A 22640-nucleotide genomic window follows, 5' to 3' on the forward strand; every position below is an offset into this window, starting at 1 on the left:
TGTAAGTTGAATGTATGCTTTATGCGGACCTCTGTGGAGTTCAGTTTCATAAATGAACTAAACTTGAACTTGTATATAGCAATCTCCTGCTGCTCAATCTCTTCCTCAAAAATGAAGATAATGTTACCCAGAGAGAGAAGAGACAGCCTGCAACTTTTAACGTAGATGATACGTATTGCAGGGTCAGTGGACCATAGCATGATATTCGGTGGCCTGTGGAGATGCTCCTTTGCCTCCCTGCTCCCATCAAGCTGATCTTTAGCTTAGTGGTGTGTGCAAGTCATATTTCTGCTTCATGATATATTCATTGAGAAATATAAACAATAGATTAATGCCTTGGGGAGCCTATACTAAGCACAATATTTCTGAATTTTAAACTGTCAAACTTCAATTAATCCTTTCTGCAATGCAGCATCTATAGCCCAAACCTCTATATATTCTCATGTTGAGGGAATAATGCATCCTGATAGTCCTGCATTAAATAAACTTAAGAAAACTAGACCCTGTTCCATTAAGACTCCAGGAGCGTTCACTATCCATGATTTTTGTACTACCAGTTGTCTCACAGAGCCAATTCTTTTCTCTGAGCTGTGTGAAAACTATCCTTGATCTCAGTTTTACTGAAAAATCTTTCTTATAATTTCAATTTTCTCATTTCCACTCAAAGTCTCTTACATTTGCCAATCAAGCAAGCCTGCTTGACTGAATTCTGCAGGTTTGCCTAACATAATGCCTTACTGTCGGATTACCAACCTGTGGATAAAAAAGGCTGCTACTGTACCACACATGTGTGTTTGGTATGTCTCCCTTTTTCTCAATTAGAGATAAAATGTGTTTATTTTAAGATTTTGAAAATTACTTTAAATGACTGTGAGGACATTAAACTGGAAACAGAAACTAGAAGATCTGAGGACGAAGAAGAAGCAGAGAGAGAATGAAAAGTCGGAAAGCCCTCCAGCTATGCAGCCTCTAGAGAGGAGTCACCATCTCTAAAAATTTCAGACAGAAGAAGATCTAGAGAAAAGAGTTCTGAAAAAGGCAAAGGAAAGCACTGACATTGTCATTCACTCCGGCATTCCAATTTGATGTTGAAGACCATTATGTCACCACAAAGGGCTTTGGCCCAGAGCTACTCATCATCAGAGGCTGGCTTAGTGTCGACAGTGACTCACAAGCATCATTACTGGTCTTCTAAATTATCAGCCTCGAGACATTTTAGACTGATGGTGTGAACATGACCAACAACATCAAAGTGCAATAATTGCATGAGTGTCTCCTCTGTCATACAGGTTGTTTATTCAACACAGCTTCAACCCTCTCTGGTGCCAGAATCACTATTGCGCTAGTTTCCAATGTCAGCAGAGTTGATGTTGAGTTTTTCAACAAAGTCCAGCCACCAAGACCCAAAAGGAGGTTGAGACTGACATCTAATGAACAATTAATGCAACATTTACGGCTTCCATACTTTATTATACCTGCAGAAGACCCACTGCAGACCACAATGAGACTTTTCAGCTGCCTCTTCCTTCTCCTCCAAGGATGACATAATGCTTGGCATCTATGTCGCATGTAAGACAGGTACCTATAACACCTGCGGAACTTCTAGCTGATGGCCCTACAACCTGTATGCCACTCTTTTTTCTGAGAGAAAGAGACTCCCTGCATGCTCCCGAAAGGAGCAGGAAACACTGGTCTCCATCTGCGTCTTCTTCCTGGTCTTATTCCAATGGCATCAATACCAGGTCTTCCTACACTCAATGAGTTTACAGGTCTTACCAGTGGATGACATCACTCTGTACCAGGACGTTGTGGTAGTATTTAACATAACTATGAAAAACCTATGACAGAGCTCTTCTTTCCCTTGTTCCAAGACCTCTAGATCTCGCTTAGGAGAAATCCCTAACACTTGGCCACATGAAGGCTGTCATTCCATGCTTTATGAAAAATTAGAAGCTTCCAATGCTAGATTCCGACTTTTTGAAATCTGGTTGAAATTTGGACTCTGGTATAACCAGGTGTAGGCATGTCCTTGCCCCTGCAAGAACTACACCCCCAGAGAGTAAGATAATAGATACCACAGAAAGAAAAATATGCTGGGGAAGCTAAATGGCTCTTCTTGAATTCTACAAAAGGGAGATCTGAGAAGGGAGGAAATCATTTGTTGATAAACTACCATGACATCAATAGCAAGTTTTTGAGGAGATGTTCAGAGAAGCTTCCTGGTATCCAACCAAGTTATCAGTGTTGCGACAGATTCAGAGGAGTTGACAGCAACTGTTTTTTCTCATGGAGTAATTTCACGATGATCCTCTTTTCCACTTATTCATTCTTCACAAAATGCAATTCTTCCGATACCTTCACTATGTCATGCTCTAGAAGATATTGCCCCAGACATTAGTTGTACCCAAATACAGAGTCAGTTAGCAGCACAGTTAGCTATTCAAAGAATTGAGAGGGGTAGTACAGTGAAAATATATTGCAGAGTCATCAACAATTCACCAGCTGAACTGAAGGAATAAAAAGCTCAGCGGGTGGAGAATCTGGGGCCACTTGATGAAGTGGATTGGAGGAATGCCCTGCTCTCAACCACTGAGAGCTAGGTAGCCTAAACTTCAAAGTTCACAGTAATTGAGGCGAATTACTTGCACAAAACATATTTTTCATCTAATCAGCTTTGGGAGGTGCAGGAGACTGGAGCAACACAATATGAGACTGCCCCAAAATCGGAACATTGTGAAGTAAAATCAATAAGACACTAGCCTAACTACTAAGAAGATCCTTTGATCTCCCACCAAAACTTATGCTAATTGGAAATCATGGAAGATATAGTAAGCCCAGGAGGGGAGAAAACACTAGTGTGGCTGGGTTTCCTTCCAGTAAAACGAGACATTGCTAAACTTTGGAGATTAGGTAGAAGCTACATACTTCAGAGCTTGGTTGAAAGGAATGGATTTGTGTTCAAAGCTAAAAGATATGTGACGAGCTAGGGGCTGCCCAAACAAGCACACAAATCTAAGAGGGCGCCTGATGGGAACATTTCCAGCTTAGTGTAGCCTGATGTGAAGGGGAGACAATCTGATCACATTAATGACCATAAGGGAATCTTGCAAGCTGTATAAACAGTCTGTCTAAATGATGCTGAAGGAGTTGGGTGCTCCTTGATGTAATGTCTGCTCTTTTCTTCTTTTGCTTTATAGTGTTGCATTTTTATTTTTCATTATGACTGTTTACTCCTTGTTACTAAAACCTAATAAAAAAAGTCTTACAAAAAAATGTCAGGCCCCGCAGCCAACCCCCTGCCATGAACAGCCAAAGGGTGTGTGTGGCTCAGGGTTGGTTGCCTATAGTGGGTAGGCCACAGGGCTTAGCCTCAGGCCAAGCCCTGCAGGCAAGCACTACCACGCACAGCCAAAGGCCGTGTGCGGCGGTGGCTGGATTAACAATAAGGCTGATCAGAACTTGCGGAGTTGAACTCCTCGGAATTCTGCGGTGTTATATAAAAACTCTGGGGGATTCTGCAGAGTTCTGTCCATAACATGCAGGAGCTCTCCTGAACGGCAATCACGGTTTCTGCGTAGTGAGAAAGGTCTTAGTTTATCGGTGACTGCATACAATTTCCAGTTTTATGCGAGGGCACTACGCGTATGGTCCCTTTCAGTCAGAAAGAGTGGTTCTTGCCTGTAATACGGCATCATTTGAAGAACACCTTAGCCTGTGAGCATACATTATTGTCTGTCAAGCTGTATCATCGTGGCCTCAGTTTTTTTGTTTCACGCACCTGCAGAATACAGATGTTTGCTCTGCGTTCCTCAGAAACAGGCCCGCAAGCTAATGGCTCAGCATTAAAACTGCTGCTCATTTTGCAGCAGCATGTACAAAAAAAAGGTAATGAAATCACCTGAGGCCACTGCTTAAGCCTGTCTCATAGGAACGTCTTGTGGGTTAATGTTAAGTGCATGCACCGAACATTATGCCCTCACTAAGTATAGAAGGGCAGTACCAGTCAACACCATGAAATATCCCCTTGTACGCACAAGCAGCACCAGTCACCCACAATCAAATAAATATACTTTGTGTACTAACAGGTAGCTCCAGTTAAACACATCCTTCCTTGGAACTGACCTTGTACCTCACTAGACTTCTTTTCCTCTTTCCACCGGCAGTGACAAGAGGGGCCTCCAAGGTGGAAGCCACTGAGGAAGGAGGCCTGCACATGGAAAACTGCAGCACCTGTACTGGATGAAAGAAGTATATTAATCTTATTCCAACCGGCAAGTGCAGCCATATTATGCATATCTGATGTGTCCGTTTTGTGCAATATAGTTTTGCTAGGAAGCCCTCCTGTGATTGGTTAATTGGCCAAGCTGAAGATCCTGATTGGCAATGACTGCTTGCGAGCATGTTCGCTTGCAAACGGCTTTCTGACCGAAGTGAATTGTGCTGCTTAAAGGGCCAGCGTAGGAATTCACAGCCATCGGACAGGTACTGGGCACCGCTGCTGCATTGGTGAACCCCGCCACACAGTGGTCGCAGAGGTTTTGCTTGACTTCTGCACTCCAAGTAGAGAGCCGAGTGTGCAAACTCTACTAACTCCACCGGCAGAGCAGAGTGTGCTGCCCACCCCTAATTACAGGAACCTTATATTGAGGAAGTAGAATTTAAAAAACAATAGAAATTCACTAAGAAACCAAAGGTTGCAGGGACGTTATAGTTAGTTTTACATTTTAGTCACACAAAGCCACGGAAATTCAGCAGTCATAGTTATGGTTATCTCACATCACTATAACTTGTGCCCTAAGGTATCTATAACTCACGTCCTCGCAATGCACTGCTAATGAACTTGGATATTTCATCACTCATGACATCTTTTATATTATCAATGATAATATCAATGTAACCTTTGCAGTAAAGTTATTGAGAAGATGCTGTGCAACGGTGGGGGTGCGAGTTATAGTTACCTTAGGGCACCAGAATCTGCAAATCCAAAAATGACAAAAAAAACAAGTGTGGTCTCCCACACTTGTTTTTTCATTTGTCCCCCCCCCCCATCCCTCACACACACACACCACCCCAGGTGGGCCAGGTCCCATGGTGTGTGTGTATAGCAGTGGCGGCCAACACATTTTAAAGGTAATGAGGCAGGTAAAGGAGGATGGGGAGCGTGCAGTGGGGGGACTAAATGGGGTGGGAAGCGGGGATCTGTCTGAGGCTGCGGGGGCAATGGGGCAACTTCTGCGGCCTCCAACAGTGAGGCAATGGGTACCTGAGGTTGGACTAGGGCTCCCACCATTAACTGGCCAGGCCCTGAGAGATGGATTCCAGAGGCTGAAATCGGCCTGGGGAGAGGGGCCACTCGCACCCCCTCCCCTTCACTAATTTCAGGCTTGCCTTAGGGGATGGGGGCCCTGGAAGGGGAGCTGTGTGCCCCCCTCCCACTTAATAATTTGTCTGGGCCCTGGGAGATAGGGTCCCCGGGGCCAAAACTGGCCCAGGGAGGGGGGTCAAGCGGCCTCTTCCCAATAAATAATTGTATAGGCCCCAGGAGATGGGGGTCCCCAGGGCCAATATTGACCTTGGGAGGGGGGGTGCTGCATGCCACCTCTTCATATGGCCGGGCCACAGGAGATAGTGTCCCTAGGGCCAGAAATTTGCCCAGGGGTGGGGCTGCTAGCTCCCTTCCCCCATAAATTAAGCAATTGGCCCCGACGGAAGGGTACCCGGTGGGGGTAATTACTGCCCAGGAAGAGGGGCCATGTAACCCCCTCCCATACAAAAATATGCTGGGACCAGTGCTAAATAAGAAAAAAGAAAATTACTGAAATTTTGGTGAACTGACAAAACAGTATATCTCTAACACCCACATCTGCTGTCCTTGGTAATATCGCTAGTGACCTTCAAAATGTCTCTCATTTATCCTGCATTTAAGCCTCTGCCATTCAGTTCTGATCCTACCTCCCCCCCCCGGTAGTGTCAGTGTTGAAAATGAGCGGAGCCAAGAAAAAGCCAGGAATATGTGTTCTTAAAGAGGGCCACAGATCTATGGGTTTGAAAAGTAACTAGCATTACATAAGAGGGGGTTGCAGTGCTTATAGATGAGGTTGCATTGCTTATTGGAGCTCTCTGGAATGACAGTCACCTTTGACTGTTTTTTTTTTTTTTTAAGAAAACATAGAGTCTAATTTTTTTTAAAGTTCACATCCCCACACTGTTGAGATGAATATTGTCTATCTGTGAGCAGGAGTTTGAGGATAATAGGCAGGACAGCCACATTGGTAATTTAAATACGCTCACATAACTCACAAGACTCAAAAGAGGCTCCCTATTGAGAGGCCACACCTTTTAGCTTGGGAGTGAGACCTATACATGAGCACCCAACCCCAGTGTATGCCAAATTAATGACCACTGCAAACACCCTCAGAGAGGAGATAAAGAGCCTTCAGGCCGAGTCTCAGAATGCCCTTCTAGAGACATAGCACATATAAAATCCCCTTCCCTAGAATTTTACCACGCTGATCACTCAACCCAGACAAAATCAATCCTTGAAGCCAAGCCTCTTGATTTAATAACAGCCTGCCCACTTGATATGTTGACAAAGGATTGCATTAAGGAAGTACCTGGACACTATAATCTCCCTATCATCTACCCCTTGCCCTTCGTCCACTTGTCAGATAAACTGAAGCCAAAACACAGCATCCCAAATGAAAGAGTCCAGTGTTGACCAGCAGCAGTATGAATCCAACAGCACCAGTTTCCAACAAGGGCAGCAGGGTTTACAACAGCAGGAAAACCCTGAGAATTTAATTTCCTTCGTGGTAGGAGGCAGGGCCAGGTCTGCTACACAGAATAAACAAAATATGTTCACTAATATTCTGAAACCCAAGCTGCATGAAACCTGTGAGGTCCTCTGAAAAAAAGATTTTATTCTAACTCAACTACAGGACATGTCTATTTTAAGTCCTGACCAAAATCAAAATTAAGGAATGGGTCTCAGCAGTGGATTGAGTCATAACTGTTTGCGTATACAATAGCATCCCTATTTGAAACATGTTATGGATTGATGCCAAGTAGTTAAATTCATTAAGGAAGTTTCCCAAGAAAATCACTAAGGCAAAGCTAAGGACCATCTTATTTTTATTCTTCCCCCTCATTTATTTCGATAACAATAAAACAGTCAATTTCTTTTGTTTGCTAAAACATTTCCTAGTTCCTCACATTGCTTAATAATTTTTTTCATGGCTGCATTGGACGATCCTAGCCTTCTTTTTTTGTTTACTTTTGTTGTATTTTATTATTATGTCATTGGCAATGTAGATTTGCATGTCCTATGCACAAATGGCCTGTGGTTAAAACTTGTTTTAATAAACGTAAACTTGATTTATTTTATAGCACCACTTCTCAAATATATTGGCTAAGGAGCCATCATGTTTTCAAAAAGCTCTGAAGAGAGAAACGCATGGAACATTTCAATACTTCACGGTTTTGCTCCATACCCTGAAGCCATTTTTCTCTGGAGCATCAAATCATAAATGCACCTACTATAGAGTTGTGTCACCCAATCAGAATTGCATGCATAGGCAAGGTGGCCGAGGATCCCTTACCCATCCAGCTCTGAACTCAGCCCCCTGTCTACCTGAGATCTTTCCTCTGACCTGTTAGAATAGTCCAGGCCTGGGTGGACACGGCAATGGCATCCGTACATTTTGCAGAGAGCACACCACTCCTTATGGTAGTGGGCAACACAGCAGTGACTGAACCTGACCCAAAGTTGGCCTGGCCAAAGGTGCCCTCTCTCGTCTCTCCCGATTCAGGATTTGTATGGTGCATATCTTGCTCAGTAATATTAAGGGAGTGTGAGTCAGAAACTTCCCAACAAGCAGAGTCGTGTGCTCAACTAAAAAGTCAATGCGTGGTCTAGATGTGGCAGGTGAGAATGGTGTTGATGGGCAGGGCTCAAAACCTTTAATCTGGAACGTTACAAAACTTTGTTGATGAAAATTAAAATGTGTACATCCCTCCCCAAGGACATATCATAGAGCACAGTTATGTAACAAATATATGCCTGTCAATGCCATAAGCCAGTCACATGACAGTACTGCATTTACAAACTGGCAAAAAGCAATGCCACATTCACATGCTATACACTAGTATGTGCCACTGCAGTGTGCAGAGCTTGGCACTTGTTGCTCTTTCTTACTAGCCAGCAGTGCGCACATTGCTGTGCCCCACTTGTGACTGGGACTGAAGAAAGTTTACCACTTTATGGTCAGGTCAGGGCTATTTGGTAGGTCATACGGCAGAATATGACTAACACAAAAAATTGTAAATAAAAGCAAACCATAGAAACGGGTGCCCGGTTGCTTGCAACAGAGGGTTTTCACAGTGGTTAAGGCATAATTACACACCCCTGCACGGGGCTAGAGGCACTTGAGATTCTTACATGTTACAAATAAGACAAGGACTCTGGTGACATGAGGTCCTAAAGAAATGCTCCCCACACAGTGCTGGTTGACCCAGTGATAGACAGATTGAGTCAACAGAGGTGGACTTGCATAGTTGCCACGCTTTCAGGTTTCTAATGTAACATTTCCAAGCTGTCTCAGTGTGCGTATGACTGACATTTGATGGCTTATGTATGTCACTGTATTCTGAGTAGATCAGAGCAGTTTGTACACAGAATGTGATATATATTATAAATAAATTATTGTTTTTGGATATGTTACATACTAAAAATCTCAGCTTGACTTTTCACAGAAAGAAGAAAATTCAAATTGTTTAAATTATTGGAAGTTGTTCTATTAATTGGATTTGCAAAATGTGGGACTAGCAAGCATGCATTTATCATCATTAAGACCATTGTAATCTGGAACTTCCTTAGTCCAAATAGAGGGATATAAGATTACAATTCCTAGAGTGCTTTATGACTCCCTTCAGGGCCTTCCAGTTGTCTGTGCCCTGGGGGTCTTCCACCAACCCACTCTCAATATTTCTCATTTATTGATCTTAAACATAGAAAGGGCAGATTAAGCTGTACTAAAATATGGACCTTTGAACGATAGCTTAATGGCAGGTCTCTGAGGTACTGACTCAAACGCCCGCGTTTGTCATCACCCCAAATCTCACTCAGGTGGCTAGCATTGCAGCAAATCTCCCGGAAACATTCAAATGCTTCAAAGGGAGGCATGTTGAGATGAATATGTAATGTAAATTACGCACCACGCATATTCTGCCTGGAATATGTGAAAACCAGGGATGGCAGTATTGAAGTGGGAGATAAAAACTCTTTCTTTGATCTGGTGCCTAAGACTGGCTGCACAGTGACCTGGAAGAAGTTGAGACTCCGGGCAGTGCTAACGTTCTTGTCAACAGAATTTTTTACCTGTGGGACTTACATTTTTGCTTCTGAGCATTGTGTGGATTCTCTCCCCGATGTGAAGGCAAGAGTACGAGATGAGATTGAGTTGCACTGGCCAAGGTATGTGTGTGTGTCTCAGTACAGGAAACGGAAAGGACTCTGCTGGGTGGGGCACAGAGAAGCCATCCAGTCTTAGGACAATAGGTAGTCCAGAATTTTCCCTTACTTGATGATGTCATGTTGAATTTTGAGACATATTGGACCAGCATTCACTGGGCATCCCCTTAAGGACATTAGTGCAATGCCACACAGATTCGATCCTGATTTGCCCAGCATGTTGCAGATGATGATTCAGTTGCATTATAAGGTGTGTGGTTCCGCAAGAAGCTGCTCAGCTTACACCAATGTTATGGGTAAGGCAAACACCTTTGAACAACTACCCGAAGTACAGTGAGATGGCTGAGGCAGGGTGTTTTGGCCATTCATGATTAGTGGCCCACCCTCTGGCCAGGGTCCATCTGTCTCCATGCCCCATATTGGTCCTCCCATGTTTCAACATGTATTTCACCTTTCCATTTCTGTCTTCTCCCACCTTGTTCCCTTGTTATCTTCTCACACAGAGGCTGTCCTCATTCACAGTGTTACTGCCTGGGTACCTCCACACGTAAAGGCTCACCTTCCACTCCATATGCCTGTGTGTCTGCTTACACTGAGGTTGTGTTCCATCACCACGTGAATATGTTCGCGCGCACACGTGCTCCACCCACTCTCCTCATGATGTGCCTGTGTGTCAGCACATGTGCACGGATACGCACACGCCCGCACCGCCCAGTTTCACTTTGTGCCGGTTGGTACCCTTACAATGGATATCGGTCCTCACAACATGTACCCCTGCGTGCCCCTGCCTTGAGAGCAGTGCGGTCTCTAACTTGCCATAAGCTGTTTTTCAAGAGACAGACTGGCCTTTTATTTCATCAGACATTTCCCCGGTGGGCAGGAGCTACTGGAGGCCAGATCTGAAATCCCAGCGCCGCTGCTGGTGTCTCGATCACTTTCTCCGAGTCCCTGAGGCTAATTACTGCAGACACAGGGAAGCCTCAAGAGAGTCAGGTAGAGAGAAAGTGATCTGAGAGGGGGAAGAGAGAGAAATGGATGAAAACAGAGAGATAGCGCAAGGAGAGGAATGTAGTGAAGCTGGTTTGAACGACTGTAGCAGGGCTGTTTCCGAGTTTGTAGTCCGGCCCTGTGTCCATTACTGCACATTTACCCACCCCGAGCATGCACCCGCATGGGTTGCTGCACACACAGGAAGTCTGTCCACTCTCTGCATGCACCAGGGAGCCCCAGTACATAGGGGCTTTGCCCTCTCTCCCCAGTACACTTATGCGTGAGCTTGCTTAAAAAGAGGATTCCCTGACTTTGACTTTGTGGCGGTCTCTCTACACACAGAGGGTCCTTGCTCTGTCAATTTCGTCATGCCTTTGTATGGCTCAGAGCACCTGGGTGCCATTTCTTGTCTGGGTGCATCACCTGTCACTCTTTTACGGCTCGGCAAAGAGAGACCATGCTTGTTTGTTTCAGCAGGGCTTGCGTATGTCTGCATCCCGGGAAATGGAAGCCATGTGCATCTGTATGCTGATGAGTGAATGTACACAGGGAGTAACGTTTGTCTCACAGTGTGAGACGCTGCATGTAGTGTCCCATGTCTAGTCTGCCTACTCTGTTTGCTTCGGTCGCCTGTCCCCAAACACAGTATGGGGTAGACCATGTGTTGCCCAGGTGAAAGAGGCAGAGGAATTAATGAGGAGAGATGCAGCAACTGCGCTTATTTTGCAGTGGGACCATAATATGAGCTTCTGAAATTTTGCACTGGCCCCGTTGGCAGAGGTTGGTGAAGTGGGCTAGTAGTGGCACTACAGGTCCCTCGGTCATTAAGTGGCTCCCCTGGACCCTCCTTTCACTTTCCTTGCTCACTGGGTGATTGCCAGTCCAGCATCAAAGCTGTGGGCACAGGGATACCGGAATCTATGGGAAGGATGAAGCAGAGGATCTGACCATGCCTTAGTAATTGGATAGGAAGAGAAAGGCAGGCCCGAACACCACTGTGCAGGGACCCACTACCGACTCATGGAACAGGAGGCTTGAGACGGCCCTTGAAGGTCACAGGAAGGTCCATCCATTTATTTGGGGACAAACACATGTGGTCAGAAGCAGAGTAGCTACAGAAGACTCAAAGTGGGCTGCAGGACACAAGACCCTGTCCCTGCTATCGAGTGGTGGTGTGCATCACTGCTTTCAGATAAGAGCAGTGCAATGTACCATGTCAGCCAGATCCCTACACCCAACTTGTGACAAGACTCGCTCTGTCATGCCAGCCAATCAACTCTAAAAAGTATGGGGAGGTGGTCCCCCATAATCCCACCTAAAGATACACCCTTGAATTTGATTACTGTTTACCACATTGTTGATCTTCAAATGCCACTTCCTTTGAAGAAAAATACGATTTTCGTGGAAAAAGGGATTTTGTTTGTAGCCACACTTTTTTCATGTGTGAATAATAAGTCCTGAAGTCATTGCCCTTGACACACTCTCACCAACCAAAAAGCAACAACATTATTTCTACCAGTTTTCCACTTAGTCGTAGGAGCTACAACGACTCTAGAGAGTCACCCGTGTTAAAGATGGTGGTAGGGCAACTTCTTTAAAGTTGGTTTGTCGAGACTCTAGACCAGACTGTCTTTAAAAGCATTGTTCCTTAAATATGGTAAATGTGGCACAACTGAGTATTGTGTATCTCCATGCTGTTTAATGTACTTTAACTTAAAATTGAGTAAACGTCACATTAGTAAAACAAATGGTAACATATGAGATGTCAAGCAGCATCAATTACGTCAGTACCATGTGTAGAATATTGTATTGTATTGCAGTGTTTATACACTACCCCTATGTGGGGCGCTGACCTGCTTGCCTACATGGGTAGTATGCTACACCATGTAGGCTGTGTGGTTGGTAGGATGTTGTCTTTGTTTTGATCCTGGGTGGGAAGTGTTTCCATGTTGTACATGAGGACCACTGAGGTGTGGTTATCTTGTTATGGGATACAGTGCTTAGCAGTGTAATGATGAAGACTTGTGAAAGATAGATGCACAGTTTATGATTTTTAGTAAGCTGAAAGCTTTAATCAGCTTTGCCAGTCCCTTGTTGGTATTTTTTGTGTTTGTAGTCCACTAGCTCATTACTGCACTGGAATGTCCAAACTGAGATGTTTCGTTTAAAGTTTAGAGACCTGAGCAGGCATAGATTAGAGGGAGAAGTGATGGAAATATCTGATGGGATGGACTTTGTTAATATCATCCCAAATCTAATTTTCATTGTGAGATGCCAAAAAGTGGCTGTGGTATGTAGCTAGTTGGAAGCTGCAGTAGTGGACTACATTACGTCCTCCATCAGCCAGCAGTATGAGGCAGATCTCTTTAGTTATTCCACGCCTGTTCACATAGGTGGTTCATTGCTGAGGACTAGTTCACTACTGGGTGATGGGTATGACCCTTAGCAGTTTTCTTTATGGTAGTGTGAGAGAGTGAAGCAGTAAAGGGGATTATTGGGCAGCCTCTATGTGATGGAGTCACTTTTTATTAATTTTTTATGTTTGCTTGGTGGATCTGTGTCACTTCTTACAAACATTTCTGTCTCTGCACAAAAACGTAACCCTCCATCCCCGACTCCCGTGATCTGCTCAGTTCAAAGATTATCTATCCTAGAATGCACCTCGGATATAGGTCTACACTTTGTAGGCAATGAGTATGTTTTTCTTTTCATTACTATTTTTTGTTGCAAAACTACTCATCATACTTTAATGTGATCAGTATAATATTCCAGGTAATGTTTTTAATAGGCTCACAAAAACAGTAAGCTACACTGACAAGCATCTGGCGCATATACATTTCTGAGTGTCAGACCAATTTTAGTTGTATACTGTATGAATATGGCACCACACTCTGCACCTTCAGGCAATATTTAACAATGAGGCCTTAAAGTGCGTTGCTCCATTCGGGTATTAAACGCCTGTTGGCTAGAAGCAATAATACATTTAAATGTGATGCTTTGTAACACAAGCTGGAGCACTTTGATGCTGTGCCGCCCCATCACTCCAGTTGTTTATATTTGCTGTTTCACTGAGACTTGCATTGAGTTGAGTGGCTTGGTAGGAAGAGTCACCCAAAGTGAGATTTTTCTATGCATAACCCTGTGTCTATATTGTTTATTTTTCACAGGTTTAGTCAGGTGATTCAAAGTGTGTTTGTTAGGACTGTGACATTTCCTGATTTAATCAGTGAGTCACTTCATACATTGGGATGATAGTTGAATATGTGCGGTTTGGTTGATTTAGTCTTTAAAATTCAGACTTCTGCCTACAGAGAGCCTTTCCTAGTTTATGGATGGATAGTCTAAATCACCGTAGTATGTGCCTCTTTAGCGAATTTCTCTAGAACAAAAAGCATAGCTCAGAAGAGGTGCTGCAGAATTTGAGAGTCTGGGGACACCTGGAGGTCCGAGAAGCCTGCCGAAGGGATCTGTGACATTAAATAATATGAAAAGATTAATATATAATACATAAATAGTAAAGCGAAATTGAAAATCGAAAATGTAAAAATGTTCTGTAAAAGTGAAGGAATTTGAAGTTAGAGGCTAAAAATTAAGTTGAATTCCTCAGATTGATTCATGGGAGAAGTGCAAGTGAAACTAACAGAATATAGTGTGGACGATGTGTATCCTCAAATGTATTTAGGAAAGCTCCAGCTGTCCTATTAAAAAATGATTTTTTCATATTTGGTTGTGCATTGTTGTTATTTGTGTATTAGACCTGGGGAAAAGGTGGGCAGAGCAGAAAAGGGACAGCGAACTAAGCAATTGGATAGTTTGAGGTCAAGAGGTTGAACCATGTCCAAAAAGTGTTTGGCACAAGGAGGCAGTGAAAACACCGCTCTCGGACAAAACAGCCTATTATAATGCAGATGGTACATTTCAAGTCCTCCCTGCTGAAAACCTAGCTTGGAGGGAATGAACCTTGTCAATAAAAACTACAAAATCTCATCCGCCAATCATTTCAACCACAAAAGCACCAGAAACCAAAACTGAATTGCCTCTTGACATTTAAGCAGCATGTACAATCACAGAAGGGTAGTTGCTAATAGCTAGGTTATCTTCCATCAATGTATTCTAAGTCACTCCTAAAATGTACATATTTTTTAGAATGTCTACCCCCACTACCCCTGAACACCACCTGCTCTGGCCCATAGATTAGCTACCCATGATAATCTGTGGGTCTATGCACAGCATTCCACTCTTCATCATCCTCCTTTTCCCACTTGCCTCATTCTAAAGAAGTATTCCTTGAGCCCTGCCATTTTTGTCCACCTCCCTCCTATACATGCACTCTGTTGCACATCCTTACACTTATGCAACCATGCATCCACCCATTAACTCATTCCTGCATTCTCCCATTTACAGAATCACAATATAGCACACACACACAATAACTGAACAATAAATGCAAGAAAAAGTAAAAGAATAAAAGTAGATTGAAAAAATCATTGTGCTTTCTGAACATGATAGGTATATTCTTGCAATAACAATATTAAACAAAATAGTGGGTGGCGGTTATGCAGTATTATTGTACATAGCATATCACTGCTTTAAAGCTCCAGCAGCTTCAAAAGGAATGGTAAAACAGTGATGTGCTATGGACACTAGCATTCCATTGTTGTCTAGTGTTGAAAAGGCTGTGCCAGACGCAGCACACTGCTGATGAAATGACAGACGTCATTGGTCTGTTACAGCTGTCTGAGGTGTTACAGTATGCTCTGAAATTTGAAAATAAAAAGAGGAAAAGGAAATAAATGAAAGTGAAAATGGAAAACTAAAGTACTGCCAACCAACTTTGGTACTAAAGCACATGGATATGCACACGTAATCAAAGAAGTGACGTTACTCACAGGGAAAGAGGGCCCGTGGCTTAAGTGAGCTGTCCCATTTGCCCATTCTGTGTGCTGTCATAGATGGAAGCAAACAACAGTAATACAGATGAAGGAGTGGAGGTGGATTTTGGAACTCTTTGCAAAGATTTGTCAAATGGTGCCAAAGTTATAGGCAAAACTAAAAATAAAAATCAATTTTCAATAGAAATGTGGTCCTAACTATAACTACGTGTGTGTGTGTGTGTGTACACATCTATAGATGTTTTTTCCACAAACTAATCAATTTTCAATAGAAATGTGGTCCTAACTATAACTACGTGTGTGTGTGTACACATCTATAGATGCTTGTTCCACAAACTGCACAATTCTGAAGTTTGATACAATCCACTTAATAAGTACAAAACATACAGCATAACCAGTGCGTTTTAGCTGAACAACTCAGCCTTGTCCACAGTGAACTCCATGTATGAAAAATGTCTACTGAAGTGCACAATGTGATAGACAATGAAAACAAACCAACAATGTTGATGTCTTGATCCAACTCAGACACCTTTTCTGGATCTATACTATTGTATTCTTCATACAAATTTTAAGAGCGTAATAGAATTTATTAAAATCACATAAATGTGTTAATGTTACATCTACTTTCGTCCAGCAAAATGAGAAATTAATGGTATACCATTTCATGGCCGTTTATGGAAGTGCTTAATCATTGTAAAGCACTAGTGAGTTCCTTTATATAAAATTTAAATACATCATTAGGTTTATCATTTTTGCTTAAATGAATGCACATTATCTCCACATAGGTCAAACAAATTAACCTCTTTATTGCTGAGGACGACTTGTTGACAACTTCAGCACTACCTCTGTAGTGTGGAGGGCCTCAACAGGTCATCCTTTGCACTGAAAAAGATAATGCTTCTGTTTGTTTTTCACAATCAAAGTCAGGATGTGAAGGAAAAGCTTCTCTCATGTCCAGAGTTGAAATTATTTTGGTTTTGCTGTAACTCCAAAAGAAAAGTGAAAGCAAACTGGGCTAATGGCGCAGTCTGTGTTTAATTGTGATTGGTCTCGGGGGCATAACTCTCCCCTTCAAGCTCCAATCTCTGCGGAAGCGGCCTTGATGGAAAGGGGAGAATATCCACTATCGCTGTCATACTGGAATTGTGCTTGTGGATCGCACTGAGCACATGATCCCCATGCAGAGATCCACTCCACTAGAATGCCAGGGCTTATTTTAGTGAGAGCGAACTGGCCCTTGGGAATGGGCCAGTTCTCCCCCCACCTAAGGACAAAACAGTGTTTCTGCACCTCCTTGGGGGGACTGTGGGGTTATTTTTCCCAGTCTCCCAGTTTTTCTTCCACAGAACGTGGAAAGCCCCCTATTGACAAGGGATGTATTTTAGCAACCCCTTGGGCAAGGGCTGATGCACCCACCTACCAAAGTGAAGACAGACTTTCTGCCCATCCTTTGGGGGGCAGAATGGAGAGTTCAATCCCAATATGTCCCCCTCCCCCGGAAGAGGTGGAAAGCCCACTAGACACCAGGAGCATATTTTGGTGAGGCGGGCAAACCATTGGACAAGACCCAGTGCTCACCCAACTCAAAGGGATGACAGACAATTGTTCCTCCCTTTGGGGGCAAATTGGGGAGGACTGACCCCTTTATGCCATTTAGGGTGTAGAAAACCAACTAGCCTGTGTGGTTTTCTTTATTTCTTAAATCTGGAGGCCCCCTTGGCAACAGCAGTGCCCCCTGCAATTATAGATAAGACAGCCTTTCTGCCCTCCTTGGGGGCAGATTTGGGGGGTGCCTCCAAAAAGGTTGCCTCCAATATGCCCCTGGTGAGGGTGGAGGAGGGGGATCAAAAGAACTCTAGACACCATATATTAAAAATCAATAGAGGTGGGGTAGTCCATCCTATATAGGGCCATGTCTCACCCCAGAAGGGGCTAAACAGTCTTTTTGTACCCTCTGGTAACAGTATTGAGGGGGGAGATAGCACAATCTGCTCTCCTGGTGTGGCAGAAAGTCCTCTAGACAACAGGAAAATTATTTTTGTAAAAAAAAAAAAAGGAAGGTGTGGTGTGGGGTGGGGGCAACTCTCCCTGTTGTAGTGCCACGTCCCCACCCTAAAGGGGGAAATACAATCTTTTTGCCCCAACGAGGCAGATTAGGGGTTTTGACTCAATCTGCCTCTGGGGTAAGTGGGATAGGAAGCCTACCAGACACCAGGGACTTCTAGGCCAAATTTTTATGACGTTTCTGGGGGCAGACCTCCTGACATAGGGCCATAACACCTCTCCAAAGTGGGCTTATTACACACTCTTAAATCCCCAATTTGTTTTCTGTCTGCCATCCACATGGCAAGCAAGAGAGATGTGGAATGTTGTGGGCATAGTTTTGAAATGGGAACTGGCAGACAGGGGGTAAATCCAAAGTTTCTCTTAGTTTCCATGCTCAATGGCTGCACTGTTCAGGCCCTTGCTCAGCAACTACCCATGACAGCCCACCTAATTCAGAAATTTCTGGAAACTAGACACCCTTTAGTCCACAGTGGTGTGCTTTTTGCTTGGATACCATGACATTTTCTGATCCACAGTGCCTTTAAAACCTCAAAGTTTGACAAAAACCACATTTTCCTTACATTTCTGTGAGCGAGAGTCCTGGAATCTGCAAAGATCCACAAACTTCAGTTTATCCAGCATTCCCATACTTCTGTCTTTAAAAACACTACACCACTTGTGTGGCTCAGACTAGCACCCATGACACAAAAGGCTCCAAACGCAATGTGGAGACATCGCCAATAGGGGTAGCTGTGATATTTGGGCCCCGGCTCAGCCGCAACCCAGGGAAACCAACCAAACCGATAAATGTCTGAAAACTAGACACCTGGGAGAATCCAGGGTGGTGAACCTTGAACGGATCACATGACGTCCTACAAACTACACGGTTGGCCTAATAGAAGCCGATATCTCCTAGCTGTTATACGGCGAGGGAGCAGCAGTCCCACACTTTTCCAGCATTTAAGTGGGCTTCCCATTTTCCTTGTCATAAATAAAGGCCTCTTTATTTGTGCTTGTTATTACTTGATTGCATCTTGAAGAAAGATGCTCTGTACTATCTGCCTATTGTCTATGTGCCGATCCATTTACCTATCCATCATATGCAATACTATGGTTTAACATCTCTATGTATCTGAGAAAGAATGTCCGTAGTGATACTTTACAGAGCACATGCCTAGTGCAATCTGGCAGATAGCTTATGACTTCAGGTTGCATCAAATTATTTTTCTCTTTGTTTGGCTCAGAAAAAAATGCCTACATGCACAAAGCCTCCTTTGAAAGGTCTCTACGATTTAATAATATCCCCTAGACGACATTCTGGTAATATAAATGGCACATTGCCTTCCTTTTCAATGTAAACCATGTTTGTAAGTCGTATGTGTGCTCTTAATTGCTTGGAAGAGCAATTCCTTCCAAAGACACGCTGTACTGTGAACTAGGTACTTGTTTGGTCTTTCGTTTGGACCACTCTAAGCATATTTCCCACACACGTGCATTTGTAAAATGTAATATCTTTTTTGGAATTTATTGCGTTCCATTTAACTCAAACTTCATTCCTTAACAGGGCATGAGTTACTTTACAACACTGCAAATTTGCACTGCATACGGTGTCATATGCAGAGGTCGAAGTTGACAGGAACAGCAGCAAACTACTCTCCTGTCCCTCTTTTTTACGTTCAATCTTTTTAAACTGAATGTCACATCTGTGACAACATCGTTCAAAATAGTTTTTTTTAATAAGACAAGTGTAAGCAGATGCTTATGTTTGATTTCATAGTGCGGGTTTGAGCATTTAATGTTTTTTTTGTTTTGCTTTGAGGCTCATTATTGTAGACACATTCCACTATGTGCCAATGAATGAGACCCAAAGTAAAAAAAAAAAAAAAAAAACACAAGTATTTTCCAATCAGTAGGACTGGAGCTGGCTGCCAGCCTTTTGGTTTTGCCAGTGCTTGTTTTGTTTTCTCATGGTTTTTTATAAATCTATATTCCAAAACCTTGTACAATAATGGCCCGGCCCTTGCATAACCTTGGCCATGCACGGGCAGTTAGTTTAGATGTATGTTTTATTTTACAAAATTATGAACCATAAGTGTGATGCATGCATCTGCTGCAGTAGCATAGCAAAATGTGAGGGAGCCTTCCTCGAAGATATGTTGAAGGGACCCCCCACACTCACATCAATAGGGGCTGAGAGGTGACCCCCTCCAATATGGAAGAGCCTGGTGCCCCCCATGCACAGCAGAGACTGCGGGGGGTCTCTGTTATGCCCCTGGTCTGATGAGATGCAAGCATCCTTGTAGTAGGGTTGGAAGAGCTGCTGGGCCCTCGCCAACAGATAAACCAATAAATTGCCTGAAAGTAAAATTATAATTTAGTCTAAAAAAACACCCATTGTCCATAACACTGAAGGGAACTACTTTCTTTATGGATATGATTCTTGTGAAAGAGCAGAATGCTTTCACTCATTGTAAAGTTAGCCAGTGAATGAAGAGGGCTGACTCAGCAACACAGATTAGTGGGTGAAGAGGGCTAGCTGAAAGTCCCTATACGTAAGCAGAAGGTATATATAATTTTTGCATAAAATCAAAAGGTCTTGGCTAAAGGACACCTTAAGTAGAAAAGAAAACCTAATTCTCTTCGGCCTTCATCAATCTAGCTATCTGCCTTGCAAGAGAAGAGACATATACTTACTGAACCACAAAGGGACTGACATGTATCTGCATTCATGGCAGAATTTCCAAACAGAGCACTCTCTGCAGTGTGCTGGGCAGAGATTCGATCCCGAGTGTGGAGATTCCGCCATGAGTGCAGAGGCTCTGTACTTGTAATTTTACTACGCGCAAGTCCCTTTGTCTCTGCAGGGGGCCAAGGAAGGGGAGTAAATGCTAGTGCTGAGGGTAGAGGGGGGCAAGAGATCATTACTCCACCTCTCAAAGCATGAGCTAATCCTGCCTGAATTGAACCTTTGACCCATAGGTTATGCAAGTGAAGACTGTTTACTTTGTGGTAGTAGTGATGGGGGAAATGCTGTGTATCTGTAGAGCAGAGGATTAGTGCTTAATTTGGGCCACTGTTTGCTGGTGCTCGGCACTGTCACTTAATTCTGAACACCGGCACTAATGACAGTTCACCACATGTTGGCACTGTTTGTCTGTTTTTGAGGTGAACACGTCAACAGCAAGTTATCATTCAATATACAATAAAAATGTATAATATCAGCTGCCCGGGCCATTTTTATTGCTTGGGGTGGCTAGGAATAGTCCAAATGGTCACACTTGTAGGAGTCGGATGGATAGTAGTTGTGTTGTTCCTGGCATTAGCAGTGCTGGGAGGGGAAAGGGTTCTTTAAGCAGCAGTGGCCTTATGAGAAAGGCCCTGGCACTTTTAAAAAAAAATAAGGAACTGTCAGGAATTCTTAACATATGCGTACTAAGAAAGGGACAGATGCAAGGAATATAAAGGATTACATCTGCCTGCGAGTGTTCAGACTTGCAAGTTGCACTTAGAATCTCTGCATCAGTTGATCAACTGCCTGGCTGTTTTACGTCCCTGGCATATTGCTGCCTTTTTTGACTCCAGTTAACACCTTTATCACAATCCCTGCAGTTTTTACTTTGCAGCTATGGCCAAAGTTCCACTGCTTTTTCCCTAAACTTCAATCACTGGTAATATTACAGGAAATATAACAACAGCTTAATCAAACACGCATTGTACACATAATTAGACATAAAATTGAATTTTGTACTGGGTACAACCTGGCGCAAATTCATTTTGCACCATTTTAGCTGCTGTGGAATAAGAAAAAATGTAATACATTTTGATGTTGGGTTATATCACACTAGCTGAAAGCCTGTCTCTTCATGCTACTACGCCTCATGATGAACTCCTACTAACAAAAATCTCCACACCCTGTGGCTCACTCTGCGTTCTTCTCTGTAGCCCTCTGCTTTCTTCTGTTCCTCTATTTATAAGTCATCTTCACCCTAAAACCTGTATCCGATGCCTTGTTTCTTCCTCACAGTTCCTTCTTCCTGCATGCCTTCCCTAACAAGCTCTTCATTATGTGTACGCCTTCTTCTTTCCGGGGCTTGGCTCCATTGCTTTCGAGGTGGATTTGTGCTATATAAGTCAGTACAAACATATATACAGGGATTTTGACCAGCTGCAGAGTCAATTGATGTGCTAAATTTGCTGCTAAGGCTTCAAATGCACTCCAATCTCTCGCCTTTGTAAAATAGAGCAACATTTGTAACAATATATTTTTATGATTATACAGAACTAATAAGATTGTGTAACGGTGTGTGGTGGCAACCACATAATGCTCAGGCTAGCACAGGCATCCCTTGGTCATTGATCTGCACCAGCATGCAGGTATTTCCATTGTTTGACAAGAAGCACCGGTTCATTTATTTATAAGTGAAGTGAAGAACTCGTATTGCTTCTGGCACCGTGTAATTCGCAAACAGAAACTGGCATTTGCGACTTTACAGAGTAGGAAATGCAGTTCAGAAATAAAGGGGAAAACATGAAAGCAAGGTCTACGGATATCTCTTTCTCTCTCTCTCCGCAAGGGCTCTGGGGTTGAAAATTGGAAGGGACGCAAATAGGGGCGATATGTCAAGGGGCAGGAAGATGGGCACCGAGTTCAGATTGTGACCTTTCTGTGGTTGAATTGCCTGTATCTTTTAAAGCTTCCTTTTCTATTTTTGTCGCATTCCTTTAAAAGCCTGCTCAGCTGCAGGGCCAAATAAATCAGCCCGGTTATGCATTTAGAATGCACACTACACCATTTCTTCTAATTTTGTTTCCAAATATGGTTTCACCAAAATTCTTCACAGAAACTTTATTTAGATTTTCATTTTTCTATTTTGTTTAGCATCGAATTTATGCAATACCTATTTCAGGTATTTCTTGTTCACAGGGTTTAAAGCGCTATTTTATTTTTCTGTTTACCCCTTAGAGGATCAAGAGTGGCTGAGACAGTATCTTGTAAGCTGTACCCCCCACCCTCTTTTCAGTTTCATGCGTGTTCCTGAGGTTCTTGGTCCACCACAGTGACCTCCTGTGCTGAGATGACTCTTTCCTGCACTCCTAGATTGTCATCGGAATATTTTGGGTCAATATGATCCCAGGCATTTTATTCATTTTCAGCAGCGAAATACGCCTATATAAGATGTTCTTTCAGTGGCGTGGGAGAAAACTGAAAATCATTTAGCTTTTGGGTTTTTCTTTCCCCAATC

The sequence above is a fragment of the Pleurodeles waltl genome, chromosome 2_1 (genome assembly GCF_031143425.1).
Source record: "Pleurodeles waltl isolate 20211129_DDA chromosome 2_1, aPleWal1.hap1.20221129, whole genome shotgun sequence".
In the NCBI taxonomy this organism is placed as follows: domain Eukaryota; kingdom Metazoa; phylum Chordata; class Amphibia; order Caudata; family Salamandridae; genus Pleurodeles; species Pleurodeles waltl.